Below are 23,188 nucleotides of genomic sequence, written 5' to 3' on the forward strand. Positions count from 1 at the left end.
CTTTATGCAAATTAACAAAGTTAGAAATGAAAAAGGGGATGTAGACATCATCACTGAGAAAATCAAGGAAATCACATAAGGACATAATTTTAAAACCTGTACTCCACCCAATTAGAAAATCTAAAAGAAATGCATAATATTCTGGATATCTACCACTACCAAAATTAAGTCAAGATCAAATTTAAACAGACCTATAAACCTTACTAAAATAGAAGTTGCCATGCAAAATCTCCTAAACAAACAAACAAAAAAGCCCAGGGCTTTCTTTTTCAAAAATGAATTAATGCCAAAATTCTTCAAAATAGAAAGAGAAGGAACATTTACCAATTGATTTTATAAGGCTACAGATTTCCAGATACCCAAACCACACACACACACATACACACACACACACACACACACACACACACACACACACACACACACACACGCTCGATGGAAAAAGATAAATACAAACCAATTTCACTTTAAAAAGATACAAAAATTCTCAATAAGATACCTACAAGTTGAATCCAAGAAAACAACAAAACATTCATGCACCATTATAAAGTATGCTTCAAACCAGAGGTGCAGGAATATTTCAATATGCTTAAATCAATAAATGAAATCTGCCATAGGAAAAAACTGAAAGACTAAAGACACATGATTGTCTCATTAGAAGAAAAGCCCTTGACAAAATCTAGCGCCAGCTCATGATAAAAGTCCTTAAGAGACTAAGGACATACCACTACATTATAAAAACAGTAAAAAACAGCATACCACAAGAACATAGCTAATATTAAATTAAGTAGAGAGAAACTCAAAACAATTCTACTAAAAATAAGGAACAATGCAAGGTTGTCCATTCTCTTAAAACTTATTACAAGTACTTGAAATCTTAGCTACAAAAATAAGAACACAAATTCAAAAGAAGTCAAGGTATCTTTATTTGAAGATGATAACTGTACCTGTAACTTACCACAAAAGTTCCACCAAGAAACATCTACATTTAATAAACATTTTAGCAAAGTATTTATATACAAAATTAACTCATAAAAGTCAGTATCCCTCCTATACATAAATGACAGGCTATTTGAGACAGAAATCATGGAAACAACACCTTTCACAATAGCCTCAAATAATATAAAATATCTGGAGTACTCTAACAAAGCAAGTGAAAGACTCTGCGAAAAACTCTTCAAGTCATTTAAGAAAGAAATTTAAGAAGATATCAGGATATGTGAAAATCTCCCATGGTAATAGGTAGAATCAAAATAGTAGGATGGCCATGCTACCAAAATCAACATGAAGATTCAATGCAATAACTCCAAAAACTTCCATCATAGTTCTTCTTAGATCTTGAAAGGGCAATTCCTAAATTGAATCACAAAAGACCTGTAAGAGCTAGAGCAATCTTAAACAATAATAGAATTGCTAGAGAACTCATTGTTCCCAATTTTAAGTTGTCCTACAGAGCTATGGTAACAAAAGAGAACCTTGTGATATCACTCAAAAACAGACAAATTCACAATGGAATCAAATTGAAGACACAAACATAAATTCACATACCTATGGACACTGGATTCTTGATAAAGAAGCCAGGAATATAATGGAAAAAATAATATCTTCCAACAAAGTGCTGATCAAACTGGTTGTCATCATGTAGAAGGAAGTAAACAATTCCATAGTCATCGACCTACACAAAAGTTAACTCCAAATGGGCCTCAACATAAAAACAGATACACTGAACATCATAGAAAAGAAAGTTGGAAATAGCCTTGAACTCATAGGTTATCCCAGGTACTAATATCAACAGGTAATAAATGGGATCTCATGAAACTGAGAAGCTTCTCTAAGGTAAAGGATGCTACTGTTCAGGTGAAGTGGCAGCCTAAAGAATAGGAAAAGATTTTTTTCCCAATTACACATCTGATAGAAGGCTAATATCCAAAATACATAAAGACATTAATACGAAATACAAAAACTACGTATCAAGAAAACAAATAGCTCAATTAAAAAGTAAGGTACGGATCTAAACAAAGTTCTCAAAAGGGGAAACTCAAATGGCTGAGAAACACTTATAGAAATGTCCTTACCCATCAAAGCCTATAAATCAAGACTACTTTGTGATTTCATCTTACACATGTGAAAATGGCTAAGATCAAGAAAACAAGTGACAGCTCATGCTGGCCAGGATGTAGAGTAAAAAGAACATTCATACACTGCTGGAGATAGTGCAAACTTACACAGCCACTATGGATATCAATGTGGATATTGCTTGGGAAGATGGGAATCAATGTACTTCAAGATTCAGATACAGCACTTGTGGACATATACCCAAAGGATGTTTCATTACACCACCGAGAGTATTGCTCAACAATGCTCACTGACTGCTGTTTTATTCATAGTAGCCAGAAAGTGGAAACAACCAAGACATCCCTTAACAGAAGAATGGACAAAGAAAATGCAGTACCTTGACACAAAGGAGTTTTAGTCAGGGGTTAAAAAATGACATCACTAACTTTTTAGGAAAATGGATAAAACTAGAAAAAATTCATTCTGGGTGAAGTATTTCAGAACCCCAAAAGAAAAATACAGTATCAATTTGCATGTATTTAGATATTATCTGTTAAGTCAATGATAGCAAATTTACTAAACTACTGATAGCAGATACGGAATAAGGGGACAACAACCCAAGATAGATCACCTTAGTGAAGGCATATAGCATAGAGAGTTATTAGATGGAAGGGGTATAATGGAATTTGAGCATCAATCAGACATGGTGAAAAGAAGGAGTTGTAGGAGGGAAAACAGTGAGAGGCATCTAAAATTAAGCAGCATTTGAAGGTTAGTGTGAAAACCGAATATAGTAGAAACTACCTAAAATATATACATATAAAAAGGTAATCTAAATGAAATTGCCAAATAATGAAAGTGATAGAGTGCCAACTTGCCACTTTAATTTTGACAATTTGATTAGCACTGAGTTTTATTTTAATTTTGGGGGTTTTAGTTTTTTTTTTTTTGGTTTTTCAAGACAGGGTTTCTCTGTATTGCTTTGGAGCCTTTCCTGGAACTCGCTCTGTAGACCAGGCTGGCTTTGAACTCACAGAGATCCATCTGCTTCTGCCTCCAGAGTACTGGGATTAAAGGCATGCACCACCAATGCCCAACTTTGCACTGAGTTTCTAACCACTGTAAATAATATTTTTATTCATACTGGATCTCCTCTGTCCCTCCCCAGTCATTTTTCTAACAACCCTTAGTTCTTACTTCTTGATGTGATAATTGCTTTCAAAAGAAACTACAGATTTGTAAATTTTATAACAAGCAAAATTAGTAATATGGGTCCTTGTATCACAAGTTGTATTTTTTCTTAATAATAAAACCTTACAGCCAGATATCAGGGCAAATTCTGAAATATCAGAGAAATAAAAGAGCAATCCATAGTCACCTCTTCCCTTGCTAACTCCTCAGCCCAAAGTGGCCAAGTTCCTGTCTCCTCCCACCTTTTATCCCTCTCTCGGACCAGTCATATCACTTCCTAACTATATACAGATCTGTAGACCTCTATGGTTAATCAGTGGCTACCTCATCCCTCTGATCTTAAGGTAAGCTTTATTTGTTAGAGTATACACAAGATATCATCACATTTCCCCTTTTTTGTCTAAAAATATAAAGAAGGGGAAAACTAACATAAGAAAAATTATACACAGAAAGTACAATAACTACATACAATATATACAGGCAAAAATAAATCAATTGTCTAATCCAGTAGCAATGAACAAATTCAGAGAAAATACTCCATATCTATCCTACCTTCATGAGTCCAAAAGTTTGTAACTAATTTGATTTCTATTTTAACTTGCTTTACCAAAACAATCTTTTTATATCTCTCAAAGTTATACATGTTACATGTCTTTAGTGAAATTCTTTTCTGAATCTGTTAACAAAGGTAGCTATAATTATAAAGACTTCAACTCCATCAGAGACCCAAGAAGGAAATAATATTATCTGAGTAAGCAGGAAGTGCAAGCAAGCAACTTGCAAAAAATTGTGAGAAATAACAGAAACAGCTCATGGTCCAGATAGTCAGCCAAGGTTCCTTTGCAATGTTGGGGCATCCATCTGCAGCCTACAGGCCTAGCATATCAGACACACTTTACTGTGAAGCACAATATCCTGAAGGGCTGTCCTATCTTGTCTTGGTGAAGTTTAGCAGTCCTTTCTTTTGTGTCCTGCTTATCCAATTTGGACAGTATACTATGAGTAGTTGAGACAAACCTTTTCTTGCCCAGAATTTAACTTTTGCCTCAAAGAAAGTATAATCCATGTGGAGTTTCTTTGATGTTCATAATCTTCTTCAAATTAGATTGGTGATGACATGTCTCATAATCATAAAAAGTAACATATGTTATTAAACATCTTGAACACCATACTCTGTATATATCTGAAGTATTTGAAGATGACCTATCTATCTAAAATACATTTCTGTTTGGCCTTGAAAGCAGTTTGATTGTATAGATGACTAATTGCTAAGCTGCATTTCTGTACTATCCTAAACAGTTGGTAATTATAACTTTCAATTGCTAGTAATTTTACATTACATTGTTAAACGAGTTGCATAGCTTCCATACTTTGAACAAGAATAAAAATGGACATACAGTATGTTGTAATGAAAACAATCTCAATATTGTATCAATATACAAAAAAACTAAGCCAATGTAAAATATTTAAAAGTAGTAGTTGGCAGGGCATTGGTGGTGTGTGCCTTTAGTCCCAGCACTTGGGAGGCAGAGAAAGGCAGACCTCTGTGAGTTCAAGGCCAGGCTGGTCTACACAGTGAGTTCCAGGACAACCCCCAAAACAATACCCTGTCTCTAAAAACCAAAATAAAAAAAAAATAAATAAATAAATAAAAGTAGTAGTTGCTTTTATAATTTAAAAGTAGATTCAATAATCTTTTTATCACATTTCTTTACTTCCCATCTTTTCTGTTTCTTCGAAATAAGAACTCTGAATCTAATCTCCTTTGTTCAACTTTTTTCTAGACCAATACCAAGAATATTTTATAACCAACCCACATAAACAATAACAAATATCTATAAAACATTGAGTAACCAAATACTACCTACCTCATCTCTTGGAAATGCATGTATTGTATTCTTAAATTTACTTCCTGTTGCCTGGGGGTGACAGCATCCTGAAAAGAATTTTTTGCTTAATTTTCAGGTCCTGGGAAAGGTGCCTATATCATTTGTTTCACAGTCTCCATGTAAAGGGAAAATACAGGGCTGGTCACAAGTCCTGGCTTGAGTATTGTCCTGAGCAGTAAATATTTCAAAACCGATCTTTAGGTGGTATAGTTATGCTTAGTGGTGTTATCATAGTCCTGTTAGTATTGTCCTTGTGGGGCACCATCATCCATTTGAAGACTTCAAAGGTTTCTGTTAGGAGGGGTCATTTTAAATGTCATTTGCAGCAGATCTCAAAGTGGTTAAAGGATCCATATTTGTTATATATCCACAGTATAAAAACTTAATTCCTAATTACCTCATAGAGACTCAATCCTTTAATTTTCCTCTGTGTCCTTCTGGAACTATACATTTGACTCATCTCATGCTCTGTTTTATCTAACAAAATATTCCAATCCCTAAATGCTGAAAATTTATCTTCTGAAGAGGCCAATTTGGATACCAACTTTGTAATGCAATTATTGTGACATCTATACCTGTGTCTACAATACTTTCAATGTCAATATCACCTATTCTCATATTTAATTTTTGTTTTTGTTCATTTATAGAAATTGCCAAAATATTTGCTCTATGGTTTCTCCTGGATTTTTTTGTTCACTCTTCCATAGATATTCCATCACACAGAACAGTATGGTTTCTTATAATATGCATTATTTTCTTTAATTGCTCAGGGAAGGAGTATTTTCCATGATTACAAGAAAGGACTGAACTAAATTTTTCATGGGGGTCCTGTGAGAGGCTCCTCAAGGTGTATCCTGATAGCAAAGAGTTACACTAACTGTCCCTTGTTGACCTACATTTATTTGTCCAATGCCTGCTTTTAATATACCTTCTACATAATACAGAAGGGAGGGATATTCTGTTTGAATTAACCTTAGAAAAAGATTGTTTTCAAGAATGACTTGAATACAGTCTCTTTTAAAATGATGATATTTGCCATGATTGAAACACTTGACATTTTGATTTTTCTTCAAAACACTTGAAATCACCTCTTTTATCCATATATCATCATGGTCATATTGATTGTATCTCAGATCCATTTCTCCAAGGGAGGTGATCTTGCCTTTAGTTGACTAATTACCCTTTTGCATTGTGCATTATCATTCTCAAAAGCCAGAAATGCAAATATTATTTGTCTAGCTTTTATATTTGATATTATTCAATTTACTGCTGAAGTCAGTCTTTGTAAGAAAACTGAGAAGGCTTCATTTGGACCTTGTATAACTTTAGTAAATGACTCAATTTTTTTCCTACTTCTCCATTTCTGTCCCAAATATTCAAAACTGCTGAACTGCAAAATCCATGGTTTGGTCATATATAGAGATTGCCTTTGTACATCAGTATAATCTCATTTATGAAGAAGTTGATCTTGGGAAATTTCCATAACTTTCGTCCTACTTCATTGTTCAATTATCTTAACCTTATCTTTCCACCAGGTCCACCATTGCAACTGAAGACCAGGTTCCAAGCCTGCTTTAACCAAGTCTCTCCAGTCTTCAGGAATATTTCTTTTACAAGCTGACCACAAGTTTAACATCTGCTTCAAAAAAGCAACCCACAGACTGGGAAAAGATATTCACCAACTCCACATCTGACAAAGGGCTGATCTCCAAATTTTACAAAGAACTCAAGAAGCAAGCCTCCAAAACACAAAGGATCCAATAAAAAAATAGAACTGAATAGAGAATTCTCAGGGTAGTCTAAAAATGCTGAGAGACACTTAAGAAAGTACTCAACATCCCTAGCCATCTGGGAAATGCAAATCAAAACCACTCTGAGATACCATCTTACTCCTTTCAGAATGACTAAAATAAAAAACACCAATGACAGTTTATGCTGCAGAGGATGTGGAGAAAGGGGAACACTCCTCCACTGCTGGTGGGAGTACCAACTAGTACAGCCACTTTGGAAATCAGTATGGTGATTCCTCATGAAAATGGGAATCAGTCAACCAAAAGACCATCAGTTCCACTCTTAAGCATATACCCAAAAGATGCACATTCATACAATAAAGACATCTGTTCCACTATATTCATAGCAGCATTATTTGTAATAGCCAGAACCTGGAGGCAACATAGGTGCCCCTCAACTGAAGAGTGGATAGAGAAAATGTGGTACATTTACACAATGGAGTACTATTCAGCGGAAAAAAAATAATGGAATCTTGAAATTCTCAGGTAAATGGATGGCACTAGAAGAAACCATCCTGAGTGACATATCCCAGTCACAAAAAGAGAAACGTGGTATGTATGTACTCACTCATATATAGATTTTATACATGAACCAGGAGAGTGCCAGCATTCAATCCCACTGCCAGAGCATTTGGGAAAGATAATCTTCATCCAGTGACTGATGGAAACAGAGGCAGACACCCACAGCTAAACACTGAACTAAACTCCTGGAATCCAGTGACCGAAAGGGAGGACTGACAAGCAAAGGGGTCAAGAGTGGGCTGGTTTAAACCATAGAAATAGTTGACTTGAACAAGCCAGACTGATGGCTTGGAAGACAGCATGGGACTGATCCAGACCTCCTGAATGTAGCTGTCAGTGAGGAAGCCTAGGCAATCCACAGAGCCTTGGGTAAAATTTATCCCTGGCATACAAATGGTCTTTGGGTGCCCATCCCACAATGAGGGATGCTCTCTCAGCCTGGACTCTAGGTGAGGGTCTAGGCCCTGCCCTGAATGAAATGACAGACTCTGGAGATCCCCCATGATGGGCCTCACCCTTCCTGGGGATGAAAGTTGGGATTGGGAGGGAGGCTGAGGACTGGGGGGAGAGGAAGAAGGGAGGGAGAGGGAGCTTGGATTGACATGTGAAGCAAGCTTGTTTCTAATTTAAATAAAATATATAATGTATATTAAATATAAAATTTAAAATAGGTGAATGCATGTCATGTGAGATTATTGTTCCATTGCATTTCGTTAAAACTAACAATTCCATAGGATCCCATTTTACTGTTGCACAGCCTTGGGGATACCTGTCATTTATCAGTTCCTGTAAGGTGACTAGGTACATTAAAGTTGAAAACCTTAGGCTGTTCCTCTCTAACCTTATAATGCAACACTCAAATTGTTTGTTGGTTAAATTCCTCTGTGTGGGTCTTAATATCTCTAAGATCTGTTTTAATAAGTTTTTCTAAGGCCTGTAGCTTGGCACCCATATCAACTTACTTTTTTAGAGATAAACAAAGAATTATTAAACCAATAAATATTTTCAAAATGATAATTAACAATATGTCAATAAAAGTTAAATTGGTTTTCCATACTTTTAATTGTTTCACAAATCACACATTGCATAATCATATAGACACTTAATTCCCTCCATAATAATAGTGTTTTCCTTTTTAATGTGGGAAAAATAACTCTTTTTTAAAAACTAATTTCCCCTCTCAGAATTCCCAATTTTCTCCCCAATCTGCTGACAGTGGAGCAGGAGGGAGGCTGGCATGTGTAACACATTTGAACAGAGAACACAGTTGGTGCACAGCTTTGATGAAGACATCTGTAGCTGCATGCATGTAGTTGTGAGCTGAGGGTGTGAGGCAGTTGCAACAATAGTAGAAGCCTGAGTGGGTGTGAAGGCAGCTACCTAGTGTGGCAGCAGCTCAAGGAAGGGCTTGAGGGGAAGTCTGTAACCCATAGGGGAGAGGGAGCCACCTGTCTGAAAAAATGCACTGTGCAGAAGAAGCACTTGTGGGAGGTATGTTTCACCTATAAAAGAATGGCATGCAATTCAATTAACACCCTAAATCTTTACTTTTTCATATATTATATTTTTTTGGTTTTTACGAGACAGGGTTTCTCTGTATTGTTTTGGAAGCTGTCGTCCAGCCTGGCCTGGAACTCACAGAGATCTGCCTGCCTCTGCCTCCCCAGTGCTGGGATTAAAGGCATGCGCCACCACCGCCCGGCTATATATAATAGTTTTTATTTAAATTTTTACACATGTAACTCTCAGGATGCTCTCCTTCCCCTCCTCCCCAAGCCCCCAACCTACTCCATTTCTTGTCTGCTCCCCAGGGAGGTTAAGTTCTTCCATGAGGGATTTTCAGAGTCTGTAATATAATCCCAGGCAGGGCCTAGGTCCTCTCCCAGGTGGCCAGGCTGTGAAAGCATCTCTCCATGTGGAATGGGCTCCCAGAGTCCATTTGTATGGCAGAAATAAATACTGACCTACTCTCCAAGGTCGCATAGATTGCCAAGGCCTCTTCTCTGACATCCAGGTTGGGGTGTGTGTCTGTCTGGATCAGTTCCATGCTGGTCTCTCAGTCATCAATCTGGGGTACATGCATTCCCCCTTGTTTAGGTCAGTTACCTCTGTGGGTTTCACCAGCCAGGTCTTGATTCCTTTGCTCATCACTCCTCTAAAAATTGAACTGGTTTCCAGGAGTTCAGTTCAGTTTTTAGATGTGGGTTTCTCCCTCTGCTTCTGCCAGCCACTCGATGAGGGTTCTAGGATGGCATATAAGGTAGTCATAGATCTCATTGTCACGGGAGATCATTTAAGGTAGGCTTAATGACAGTTGGTGTCATTTTTGTAGATATGTGAAGATCTCACCAGTACCAGAGCTATCCTCCAACTTTTAGTGGCTCTCTCTGTTATGGTATCTCTCATTCTTCTCTCCCCTATTCTTGCCCTGGCTCAAACTTCCTGCTCCCCTGTGTCCTGCTTTTCCCTCCTCTTCTCCCCCTCTCCTTCTCCCATCTTCCTCTCCCATTCCCTCCCCCCTGCTCCCAATCCTATTAGGATCTAGTCCCATAACCCTCTCCCAGTTACCATGCATATTGCTCTGAGGTTCCTCCCTGCTTCCCAGACTCTCTGGCAGTGGGATTGTAGGGTGGCAATCCCCCTGTTCCATGTCTAAAATCCGTATATGAGTGAGTACATGCCATGTTTGTCTTTTTGTGACTGGGTTACCTCACTCAGGATGGTTTCATCTAGTGCCATTCATTTGCCTGTAAATTTCAAGATTCCTTTTTTTTCCTGCTGAGTAGTACTCCATTGTGCAGATGTACCACATTTCCTCTATCAGCTCTTCAGTTGAGGGACATCTAATAGCCTTCTGGCTATTACAAATAATGCTGCCATGAACATAGTTGAACATAAATCCTTATTGTATGAGTGTACATCTTTTGGGTATTTGCCTAAGAGTGGAATTGCTGGATCCTGTGGTAGGCTGATTTCCATTATCCTGATAAATCTCCATACCGATCTCCAAAGTGGCTGTACATGTTGGCACTCACACCAGCAGTGGAGGAGTGTCCCCCTTTCTCCACATCCTCTCCAGCATAAACTGTCATTAAATATCTATTGAATCATTGGTCTTAGAAACATGTGGCAATCAGTGCCTCAGAATGAGTCAGAAATATTTTTAATACTAGCTTCAAAATGCCTCATTTCAAATTATCATTCTATTTAATAGTATAATAGCTCAGTATTTGCATTCTTAAAATATCTTTTGATAGCGTCAGGTCTGCTTCTTCTGGCAATGTTAATTCATTCGACAGAAATCGGCCATGAGCCAACTGGCTGCTAGAGCGGCACAGAAGTATCTTAACATACTATTGTGAGTAGATTTTATTCCTTGCCAGCTATCTGATATATTACTACAGTTTCCGGTGATATTCTTCTTAATGTAATGTTAAACCAAAACACTAAAATTCATTAGAACTATCTTTAAAATTTTAACTAATTTTGAAACCTATATTTCCCAAATGTTAAATGCTTTGATGGTTCCAATGACTTCTTGCACAGTAGGTGACATTTCTCTAGTTTATATCCATACAAGTTTCTACATCCCTATGACATCTGTAGCCTCCCTAATATTTGCCAAGAACTCCAAATACTGTTTAAACTTTTAAACTGGTAAGACCTAAAGGAAAAAGTTATCTTGTAGAGAGTGTGCAGACTGACTGACAACCATCAGGTCGTAGGGCAATAGATTAAATGACCTCCTGTGCTATATTCTGCAGGGACTGCTAAAGTACAGAGATAACCAAGCAAAGAGGATACAATACGACTGCTACCATTATCTGAACATTTAATGGCTTTTTGTGTAACAAGTTCAAAATTGAAAGCTCCAGCAAAGATCCCACCAACAGCTTCCCTGCATTTAATACTCTATCCTTATGATGCTTTATTAAGACATTTTCAATGTCCAAGAGAATGTGTTTTCTTTATAATTCCAACAGTCTTTTTAAGTAACAAGAGATAATATTACAGATTTAAAAAATATGAGAGCAGAATCAAAGAAATAAAGTTGAATTTGAGGTTAGATTAACCAAAGAATACCCAAAAAGTACAAAGGGTTGGGGGGGGTGGCAAAAATGTGATTTTTTTTAAGGAGGAAGAAGAGTAAGTTTGTTGTAGAGACATGCTTGCTAACCAAATGAAAAATGAAGAGAGAAAGCTAAAGGAATGAATAAATGAAATATACTGAAGGGTAAATTAAATTATCCTCAAGGCCATGCATATCATCTAAAAATAAATATGGTTTTAGTTAGAATAAAGCAAATGTGGAGAGAGAGGAAAGCCCAAAAAGTAATCAAAGCCCAGAAAGAAGAGAACGTTCAGCATAAAAAATACGAGGTAAAGAGTAGTGCTGAGACGACAGAATGAAGTTAAAAGGGTAAAAAATACGATAAGAAAATTAAGGATAGAAAATGAAAGGAAGATTGCATAAGAATTTGAGATAAATCAGGATCCTTTCACATTGAGAAGTAAGAAGGGGTCAGGGCCAGAGATAATGGGACCTCCATGAAATGGAAAGCATAATTTATTCACTGAAGTGGTAGATATTGCTATCAATTTTAATGACTTCTTTGCATCAGCTTTCAGACAAGAGCATGTAAAAAAGATATTAGCAAAGAGACATGTATTTGCATATATCAGGGAAAAAGATGAAATAAATATCAAGCTAGAGCAATGAGGAAGTTATTAAACTATTTAATTTCTGGCAAACTACAGAAAAAAATTGAACATGAAGGTGGATTTTAGACAGCAGCATCAATCACTAAGACCTGTTGGATGCCTTTTAAAACCTCATACACTTCAAGATGCTGCAAAAGAGCCAAAATTTCTAGAATTTCTTATCTTTAAATTCATGGTCTGAAATAATTCTTAACACCATCACCTGCTAACAGCCATATGTATAAATTTAGCAAATCAGAAAAGTTGATTAGCTTTCTCGGATAGAATTTTTGTTTGAATATACACATATAGACAAGCTAAACTTAAAGTCACTATTCTCTGCAGGAAATATATTTTGCTCCCAGGGATTTGGGGGGGGGTTGTGTCGTTTTTGTACCTCACAGAATACCCACTTACAGAAGTCCTTAAAGCAGTCATACATACGACCACTGCTATGTTAGAGATGAGAACACACAGAGAGACAGCAGGGAATGGAGAACAGCACAGGCTGCAAGCAGCTCTGCTTCATGCTGTCTAGCAGTTTGAAAAAGTGAAAACTCTCACATCAAATTATCCCACCCAGAGACTCATATTTATCCATATCCTAATAGGAAATCCTCATTTAAAAAGCACACTTTACCAATCCTAAGCAGTATACTACAGCATGTGATTCATTAATAAGCATGAAATCAAAGCATTGTCTCTTTCCATTGAATGAAATGCTCTGGCATGGTATTAGAATGTTGCATGGCTAGATTCTTGTTAGAAAAAATCTACCATTGAAAGCTTTATAAAATGCCAAGAATAGGGCTAGAATCAGTGCTGATGAATCAGATTCTACAGAAGAATTCAAGGTTATCTGGGAAATTGGAGAAATGAGTAACTGCTTCAGCCTTTCCTGATGAACTTCCTGGCTGGGTGTCCAGTGCAGTAGAGACCTTGTCTCTCATGCAATGCTCATCTAAGCTCTATCAAAGATGCAAACCAATAACAACAAAAATATGTATTTATCTACGTAGTAAATGCTTACACAACTGAGGTAATAAATTTGAATTTACTTTCAGGATGTTATGAATGTGGTCACAAAGCTAGGTAGGACTCAGAGTAACAAACTTCCATATTCTATCATGAAGAAGCCAAAAATCCTTAAGAGAGTTGTGTGTTTCAGTGCTGCATGCAATAACAGCATGGAAGTGAATTTCAGCAGCACTGACTTTGGAAAAAACAAACAAACACCTAAACAACAATAACAATAAAAAAGAGGAGAGTTCATATCCAGATGACATAGTCAGAAAATAGTTATTATTTGGGATATAAAGCACGAATGTAAACACAGAATGTGGGACATCAAGGTAACCAACAAGAAGGGCTTAAACAATGAGGCAAGAAGTAAAACAGAAATGGGAGAATAATTTATGGAGGCAATTATATGTCTGTTTTAGAATCTATTCAGAAACAAATCATGACACGTTATATTTTATCAGAATGAACCACAATGCTTTCGTAACTGGATTGAGATGATTCAGGCTGGTGACACAAATGTAGGGCAAAATTTCAGTTGGTAACACAGAGAATAGAGAGAACTTACCTGGCTAGAGGGGTCGTTATTGGGGGAAGAAGCCACACTGTGCAGGGAGTGGGGAAAAGGCAACACAGAAAAATCAGATAAAGAATTAAGACTACCTGAAAATATAACTAGGTCACATGCTCAGACAAGCACCACAATAGGTAATAAGCTAGACTTACCAATAGCAAGGTTGAGAAGATAAACAAATTAACATGAAAAAATGTTTATTTCTTAAAACTGTTCCATTATTTACAACTCCATTCCTTTTCAGTGATAACCAAGCAAGGGTCTTCAAGATGTAAAAGTTCATATAACTTTAAACTTTTAGGTAGAAAATATTTACATAAACCAGTTTAGGGATTATGACAAAATTCTTTGAAAGGAAGAAGACAATACTCAAGACACAAAAATGAAGAACTGAAAACAATTAGGTATAGTTATAAATCAGTATTCAAAAAATAGCATAAATTCAAGACAATTAGGATGTAATTTCAGTCCTCTAGTTGTAACACATATACTCAAGGTCACTCCTTGAAAAACTCTTTCAGAACAAGGGTTTTGGGAAAACAAAATCACATCCTTGTTGACTCTCATCCAAGTACTCACACCTCTGTCTTCTAAAACAAACATCATAAACTCTTTGAAAGACTCTAACATGAGATGCTGGTGTTTCATTGGTGAGATTTTGGTTACACAAGTTTTTCTATTTGTCCAGGTAGAAAGCTGAGAAGGTTAAAGATCACCATCTTCAAAAGAAATAAAATCTTAGAGGTCACTGTGGTAGAAATCCACATTCAGCTGGCCTGAATTCCACGTTCTGTGAATACAGTAATACCTCCATTTGCTATTATGCTGACTGAACTGACATCAATTTACAGAAAGGTCAGCTACCCTTAAAATGCACATAGGAAAACTGCTTGGTGAGGCGATCAAGAGTTTAATGTTATACTCAGCTATGAAGGGAGTTGTAGGCAAGTGAGTCCCTGGAGAGATGGCTCAGTGATTAGACTATCTGTTGCCTTTTCCGAGAACATGGGTTCAGTTTCCAGGGCCCCACCTGGCAACTAACAATTAACTGTAATTCTAGTTCCAAGGGATTCAACATATTCTGGCCTCTATAAGTACTGCACACATATAGTACACTTACGTGCATTCATGCATGCATGCATGTAAAATCATTATGCATGCATAAAAATAAATAATTTAAAAATATTGGATTATGAGGAATTCTTTGTTTTGATATTACATAATTATACAACAACAACTTGCATTGGTTTATTCGTATCTAATTTTAAATTTAAAATTTTGACTAAAAGTATCTATTATGGGTGCCAGAGAGATTATTTGCTTAACAGGTAAAGTTTCTTGCCACCCACTTAACTATCTGAATTTGATCCCTAAGTTATTACCATAAGAAGGAATGCTGTGGTGGCGATAATCTGCTTGTGCTTCAACAAAAATACAGCATCCCTGAAGATCATAGTGAGGAGCTAGTCACTAGTTAGCCATTGAGGCCAGGCAGGGATGGCACACACCTTTAATCCCAGCACTTGGGAGTCACATGCCTTAAATACCATCACTAGGGTGGTGTAAACAGGAGTGATATGGCTGGGCAGAGAGAGGACTATAAGGTGGGAGGAGACAGGAGCTCATGGCATCCAGTCTGAGGATTTCTAAGAACAGGATCACTCTTTTGCTGTGAGGATTCAGTAGAGGTAAAAACTAGTAGCTGGCTGTTCTGCTTCTCTGATCATTCAGTATTAACCTCTATATCTGACTCTGGATTTTTATTATTAAGACCAATTACAATTTGTGCTACAGTGTGCTAAACCAATTATGTAGTGAGAATCTGAAATATCCTGTAAATTAATAACAGGTCCCACACAATTATTAATTTCATTTATGTATATGAATAATTATTTTAATTTTATTTTATCTATTACCCAATTGAAAATATTTAGGATATGTATTTAATATGCATTGAAATTACAATTGGGACATTACATTTAAACTATGGGAAGATTATAGTTTGTATTATTTCAAATTTTACAAATAATACACTGTTTTATTAAGACTTAATCACTTGACTAACAAAGGTAAGGTTTCATATGACATTTGAGCAGTCAGCAAACACAAACTCATGTACCAAATTTCCATATTTCTGGGCGTCAGTTCTCACTTCTGGCCATTTATTTCTGACTTTCCTGATAGTCATAACAAAACTTTTTAAACTAAAAATATACATTTGCTGGACTGGAAAGATGATTCAGAGGATAACAACAAATTTATCACTTCAGAGGACATGATTTTTCCAGCACCTACATAGCAGCTGATACAACTCCAGTTCTAGGACGTCTAATGGCTCTAGCCTCTGCAGGCACTAGTTTTCATATGCACATATCCATATGCACATACATATTTACACATTTAAAAAATTTAAAAATAGTAAGAAACACTTTAAAATGTGTATATAGGCCGGGCACTGATGGCGCATGTCTTTAATCCCAGCACTCCAGAGGCAGAGGCAGGCGGATCTCTGTGAGTTCTAGACTAGCCTGGTTTACAAGAACTAGTTCAGGACAGCCTCCAAAGCCACAAAGAAACCCTGTCTCAAAAAACCAAAAAGAAAAAAAGGTTATATAGTATCTTTAATAGTCTTTTTTTTCTAGTTACCTTTTGAAGTAACAATTTTATATTATTTCTTGTTTATTCATTTTGGTAGTAAGATTTCTATTACTAGAAAACACCTGAGATAAATAATTTATCAGAAGTAACTTTATTTGATTTTAGAAGTTTCAATCCACGTTTAGCTGCCTTTGTTGCCTTTTGGCTCATGGCAAGGCAGGGAATTCATGGTAAAGCAAACATACTTTACTTGTGGCAGCCATGACTGGGGAAAAAAAGAGTAAGGAAGGGTCTGAATGGCACCTCTGCCAAGAGCATACTTGCAGTAATCTAACTCCATTTCAGGAGACGCACTTCATCAACTTTCTATTATCTGTTGCCCTGCTTTGCTGGATACATTGACAGAAGCCAAGTCCCAAATCACTTCCAACAAAGAGCATAGATCTGTGGACACATCATATCTTACTCCAAGTTTCCTCATTCTGTCATCAGTTTTGAAATGAAGAACTGATGTTTTCTGTTTATTTACCAGAAATCATCCTAAATTAATGCTAACCTTAGCTCACTTACATTGAGTTCTCATAGCTCTTTTGCCTGTGAGCCTTTTACCACATGTGTGATGGTGTACTTATTTAATGGATATACTGGACTGTTAGACAAGAACAATTTCTTCCCAAACTCTTTGAGGTCACAAGCTAAGGAGTAGATGACAACTCACACAAATGAAGTGAAACTGTAAATCTAATAAAGGCTACCAAATGAAGGTGCACTGTGTTCTGAGAGAATACTAGAGAGCATTTGACTTCATTACAGAGCTGAGGGAGGAACTCCATGAGAAAATGAAAATTGAGATGGATTCTTTGTGATCTTCTCAGACCTCCTCTTTAGGACTTAAGGATGAGTACCTAGTGCCCAAAGATGTGAGGACAATGGTGGCCAACAACACAGAGTCAGAATGCTCTCCAACCAGATCAGAAAAGGTAGTAATTTGAATGAAAATGGCCCCCATAGACGAAAAGGGAGTGGTACTACTAGGAGGAGTGGCCTTGTGACATTTTTTGGAGGATATGTATCACACACAGGCTTTGAGTTCTCAAATGCTCAAGCCAGGTCTAGTGTAATATTCACGTCTTCCTGCCTGCGGATCCAGAGGTAGAACTCACAGCTACATTTCCAGCAGCATGTCTGCCTGCCTGCCACCAGAACGATAATGGACTAAATCTCCTAACTGCAAGCTAGTCCCATTTGTTTTCTTTTTTAAGAGTTGCCTTGGTCATGGTGTATCTTCACAGAGATTAAAAACCCTGACTAACACAGAAAAGGAAGGGTGAAAAGGTTGGGTAAAGACTAATTTGGCATCTTCACTCATTTTTCGTATTTTATATCTTAGTCCAAAAAATATAGTGAATTCTACTCTATAATCTCAATGAATGGAAGTGGATTGTGTACATGCCTTTATTAGAAGTTGGTAAGAAAACTTCTAATAGCATGATCTGAGGTCACATTGCCCTGATTTTACATTTTTATCACACTATTCAATATGTAACTTTGCGGAAAGTGAAAAAATACTTAAAGGTTTCCAATCACATAAACTTGATGAAAGTTCTATACTTGAGTATAAAACAGCAATTACAATCTTGTAACAATTTTTTGAGAATATGCATTGAGGGTTACTCAGTTTTATATAGTATTGCCTATATAATAGCATTAGGATTTCATAAGTGTAAAGTAAATAGATAATGGTTTTTCTTAATTTCTTAATCTGGCACTATGCCTAGTCTCAGTAGGCAGATGAAAGGCCATGCTATATAGTTAGTTTCCTAGTACAAGAGAAGAAATGGTGGACACTGAAGACTGCCAATGAGGATCAAACATTATCATAGACATTCAGGTTTCTTTATCAGGTAAATATGAGGTTACCTGCTCATCTTGTTTTCAAACTTGAGGATCACAACATGAGTCATTTCCAGACACCATTCCTGAGCAAGTAAGCAAGAGGAGTAAAATTCTTAGTGGAAAGCAGGAAAAGAAGTTTTTTGTTTTTTCTCAACAGGTCCACTGTTGGGAAAAAGAGATCCAATCCTTTCAAGTTAATCCTCTGTTCTGAAATAAAAGTTAAAATAGATGGCTGGCCATGGATGTGCTGATCTATGCTGTACCTGACAAGGTCAAGGTAGAATCTAACTCACCATTGATCCACCATTGTCTAAGTATCAGTCTCATTCTATAAATTGGTCTAATGTTTTTTTTGAACTGTGAAAATTCTTTTCTAGACAACAATTTCCCCCTCATGGTGGTTCATTTTCCTTATTCCCATATGCGATTCCTGGGATATTCTTATTTGTGGAATCCATCGTTTCAATAGTCTGATAGTAAGATTGAAAGACACAAGTGTCTCTAGAATATTTTCAATTCTTCCATGCTGTAATATATAATAACCTTCCTGTATGATTTTTCAGACTTTTGTCATCTTGATATTTTAATGTATTGTTTTGTTTGTATTGAAAAATTGTATTAAATTCATAACATTATTAAACTCTCATAAGGTATAAGGCTGCATATTACAGAAGATGTATTCAAAATAATATGTATTAAAGTTTTGTGCAGAATTTTCTTGTAAAATATGGCAATATTAAATTGTAAAATCTCTTCCAGCCTATCTCCTCTAAAATGCTACCATTTCTTTGAGTAACTGTGGGACAGAAAGGACACTATCAAAACAAAGCGATTATGATTGGCTGTTACATGGCTGTTTTAGGGACATGTTAACAAATGTTGATTTATCTTAGATAGAATATTAACAATAAATCAAAAAAGAAAACTAAAAATCAACTGTAGCTTGATGATTCAACAAGTTTAATTGGGTGGAGGCAACTTACAGTTACCTTAACAGGAGAATGGAAAACTTAGGAGCATTATAGAAACTGTGGTGTCCACATAGCCTCAGGGAGAGATGTGGAGGGACCTCATACATGGTCCATATTACATGATCACTTATTCGAAGCCTCATGTACCCAGTTAGCCCTTTTCATTCTTCATAAGAAAATATCGGTGGGATTAATATTGGATGTGTCTCCTACATAGAATCAAACGTGCTTCAATTTCAACAAAGCAATGGCCATGTCAATAATCAACATGAATACGATATTGAGAGATAATGATCTAAACTTAAAAGATTAAGGAAGAATAAATTATCAAGATTAATCTGCAATTCATTTTGTCTAGCACATAGCTGTAGAGCTCAGAGTCAATGTTCTTAATTTGAATGGGTTTACTTTCATTTAATTTCCTGGAGTCAATATTTAAAGCACTAACAACTCCTCTTTGTTATTATCTATCCCCATTACAATTTGTGATGCTAATGTTTTAATGCTGAGACCAACTGCCCATCCCAGAACACCACATTTTATATTTGGTAAAATAGTATCTTGTATCTTCTGGGAATGAATTAGTGTTGGGCTGATGTTGTTAATATCAAGCAAGGAAAATTCAAACTACAGCAAGTCTTTAGACAATAATGATGACTGACCATATGTCACATTTAAAAAATATAAGCCTGGGAAATAATCATTTTTAAATTTTCTTTAGTAACTATACCAATTTTATTTTTAACTATTTTTACTTTTCCTTAAAAGAAAAATTTTAATTGAAAGTTGATTTTTATATAACATATTCTGATCATGGTTTTTCTTCCTAAAACATCTACACTACCTATACCTCTATACTTTCTCTTTCTCTCTCTCTCTCTCTCTCTCTCTCTCTCTCTCTCTCTCTCTCTTATTAGAAAATAAAGACAAGTAAAATGATAATAATAAAAATAAAGAGGTTAAAATAAAAAACAGAATATGATAAAAAAAACAAACAAACAGGAATAAAGGAATCAAAGAAAAAGAAGCACATAGAGATGCTAAGACCATGGGATTGAGGCCAACATGTACTACAAAGAAGTGTGAAGATAGCCTGGGTTACATAGACAGATATCAAAAATATGTGTTTACCCTACAGAAATGGCTGAACTGAACAAGAGGGATCTCATGAACCCCAGACAGATATCTGGGAAACAAGCATAGGACTGACCCGGACCTCCTGAACATAAATGTCAGTTTGGAGGTCTGGGCAATCTATGCGGTCTCTGGCAGATTAGTATTTATCCCTAGTACATGAGTGGACTTTGATAGCCCACTCTACATAGAGAGTTACTCTCTCAGCCTAGACACATGGAGGAGGGTATAGGCCCTGCTCTAAATGATATGACAGACTTTGAAGATCCCCCATGGAAGACCTCACCCTCCCTGGGGAGCAGAAAGGGCATGGGATAGGGTGTCAGTAGGGACAGGAGAGGAGGGGAAGTAGAGGGAACTGGGATTGACATGTAAAACAATATCGTTTCTAATTTAAATTTTTAAAAATTGAAAAAAAGTGTGTTTACACACACTTAAATTTGTATCTTACTGTATTACCTTATATTGGATTGTTTTAATGTATTATGAAAATTACAAGACTCACTCTTAGAGAGTCTAACGCTATTGATTATGACTCTAAAAACCTGAAAACTAACAACTAAAGATATGCCCCAAGAACAATGATACCTAAAAATATGAAGTTACATCTGTAATAGGCTGTGTGAATGCAGATTAAAAAACATCACTATCAGTGCTTTCCCCCTTCTCAACTGCTAGCAGCATAGTAACCAATAAGGTAGTTGTTGTTAGTACTGTTTTATAGACAAAAACATTATGCCTTAGAAAAGTTAATTTATACACAATAATTATTTAAGTGGTGACCTGGTGTTTGAACCCAGGTTGCCTAACACTGAACCTCTCAATCCTAAACATCCTTCAGAAATTCAAAAGGAACTGACATCAAGAATGGGATATAACTTCAGACTATTAAGCTAAAACACACCCACAATTTGCGGAAAGTTTTATTGCATCCGATTTTCATCTTTAATTCACACAACCCACTGAGCTGTAAACATTTGTTACAGCTTCCCTAACATTTCAACAAAACTTTTAAAATTGGATTTCTGAAAAGAAATACTGCAAAGGAATAGCTAGATAAGAGAAATCACTTGGAAAAAATTATCTATAAAATCCTTACTTTTGAATATAATTGGGAGTACTTTTAAACAGAATCCTTTAGAGAGTTGGTCTCAGCAATTCTTCTCACACTCATCTGCAACAGCAATTGTTCAGAGAATAAATTGCATGCATGGAGAGACTGCTCTCCATTGACTTGAAACACTAAGTAATTATCTCATTCTGTTCCACCAAATCTGCTCAGTAAGTTAAAATAGACTCAACTTGATGAAGTATGTAATTTGAAATTCTTAAGTTTGTAATTTGAATGATTACTTTTTCCCATAAGCTGCTTAGAGATTTTTTCATTTGTAAAACCTAAAACATTTGGCTATGGAAATAGCATCAACAGAACTTGTCATGCAATCCTTTGTTTACTAATCATCTCCTCCTGATAATCTAAATGATGATTAGTCTTGCCTCAGTGAATTCTTTACTCTTCTAATACACATTTAGTTTAATCCCTGTTACACATTCTGATTTGTCATAATTTGAGAGGTGGAATTGAGGAACAATCCTTTCAAAGCCTAAAGTGATTAGGGCAAAAGAAAATATTTTAAATGTAAGACAAATTGTTGTTTTAAAGAAATATATTTAGCTGTGTCCAGATGTCATATATATTAGAGAAGACTTATGTAATTTAATCACTAAATCAAAAAATTAATCAAAATAGGAAAGCATAATTCAACTAGAAGATTTCTTTCTCATTTAGATTTACACAATGCATTCTACTTTCATTAAATTTGAAACATTTACAAATTGAAATAAATTGTAATAAGTACTATCTAATTTGCAGAGCAAGTTCATCTTCATGCAAATACAGTTTTAGAAAAGCATGGAGGTGAAAATGGTCTATTAATCCATTTAAAAATATTTTTCAGAAAGTTCAAATTACTGTGTATATACTTGTAAAGAGTGTAAATAGAAATATACTACAGTAAAAATAAAATAGCATATAGTATAAAGAGTATTGTTGGATAGACAGAGCTGGACAATTCTCAAACAATATAAATCTTTTTTGACAAACCATCCATTTTATTTAGGATGAACACACTGTGAAATCAGCTATTGACTTCTTGATTCTTCAGGCTTTCTTTATCCATGCAGAGGTGTTCTTTACATCTCTATTCTATAATTCAACTTTCCATCGCTATCTCATTTCCTAGTCCTGTTCATAACAATTTACTTTCCTCTTTTCCTCCTTCAGTCTGTTTTAACATTCATTTCAATATAAAGTCTGGCGATCTCAAAGCAAGAGAATGTGACCCTGGATCCACAGTACCCACATAAAAAAAGCTAGACATGGACATGTGTTGGAGGTAGTAACAGATAAATTCTAGAAGCATATTTACTGGAGAGTCAACCTGGTCAAAAAGATGAAACTCAGTTTCAGTGAGAGACTATATCAACAAAATATGATAAGGGAGGTTGAGGAAAACACCCTGTGTAGTTCCCTGGCAACCATATGTGCAGGCATGGCTGCAAATACCAAAACACATGTGTTTACAAACCCCATACCACACACACACATAAATAGAAATCTCTCTGAAAATTACTTTTCTATGATTCATATAACAGACAAGGTTTATCCTGTTTTGTTCCTTTGTTTTGTTTCATTCTAAAATAACTGAAGTATTAGAAACAAAGTCATTACATGACAGAAAAGAAATAGGTAAGTTTTCAATGTTTGGAAATGTTCTCCTTTAAAGACAGCAAACCACATGGCTGCTATGATTGCCCTTTTCTGCTTGAACTGTGGGCTTCATGGAC

The sequence above is a fragment of the Mesocricetus auratus genome, unplaced genomic scaffold (genome assembly GCF_017639785.1).
Source record: "Mesocricetus auratus isolate SY011 unplaced genomic scaffold, BCM_Maur_2.0 Super-Scaffold_6730, whole genome shotgun sequence".
NCBI lineage: Eukaryota > Metazoa > Chordata > Mammalia > Rodentia > Cricetidae > Mesocricetus > Mesocricetus auratus.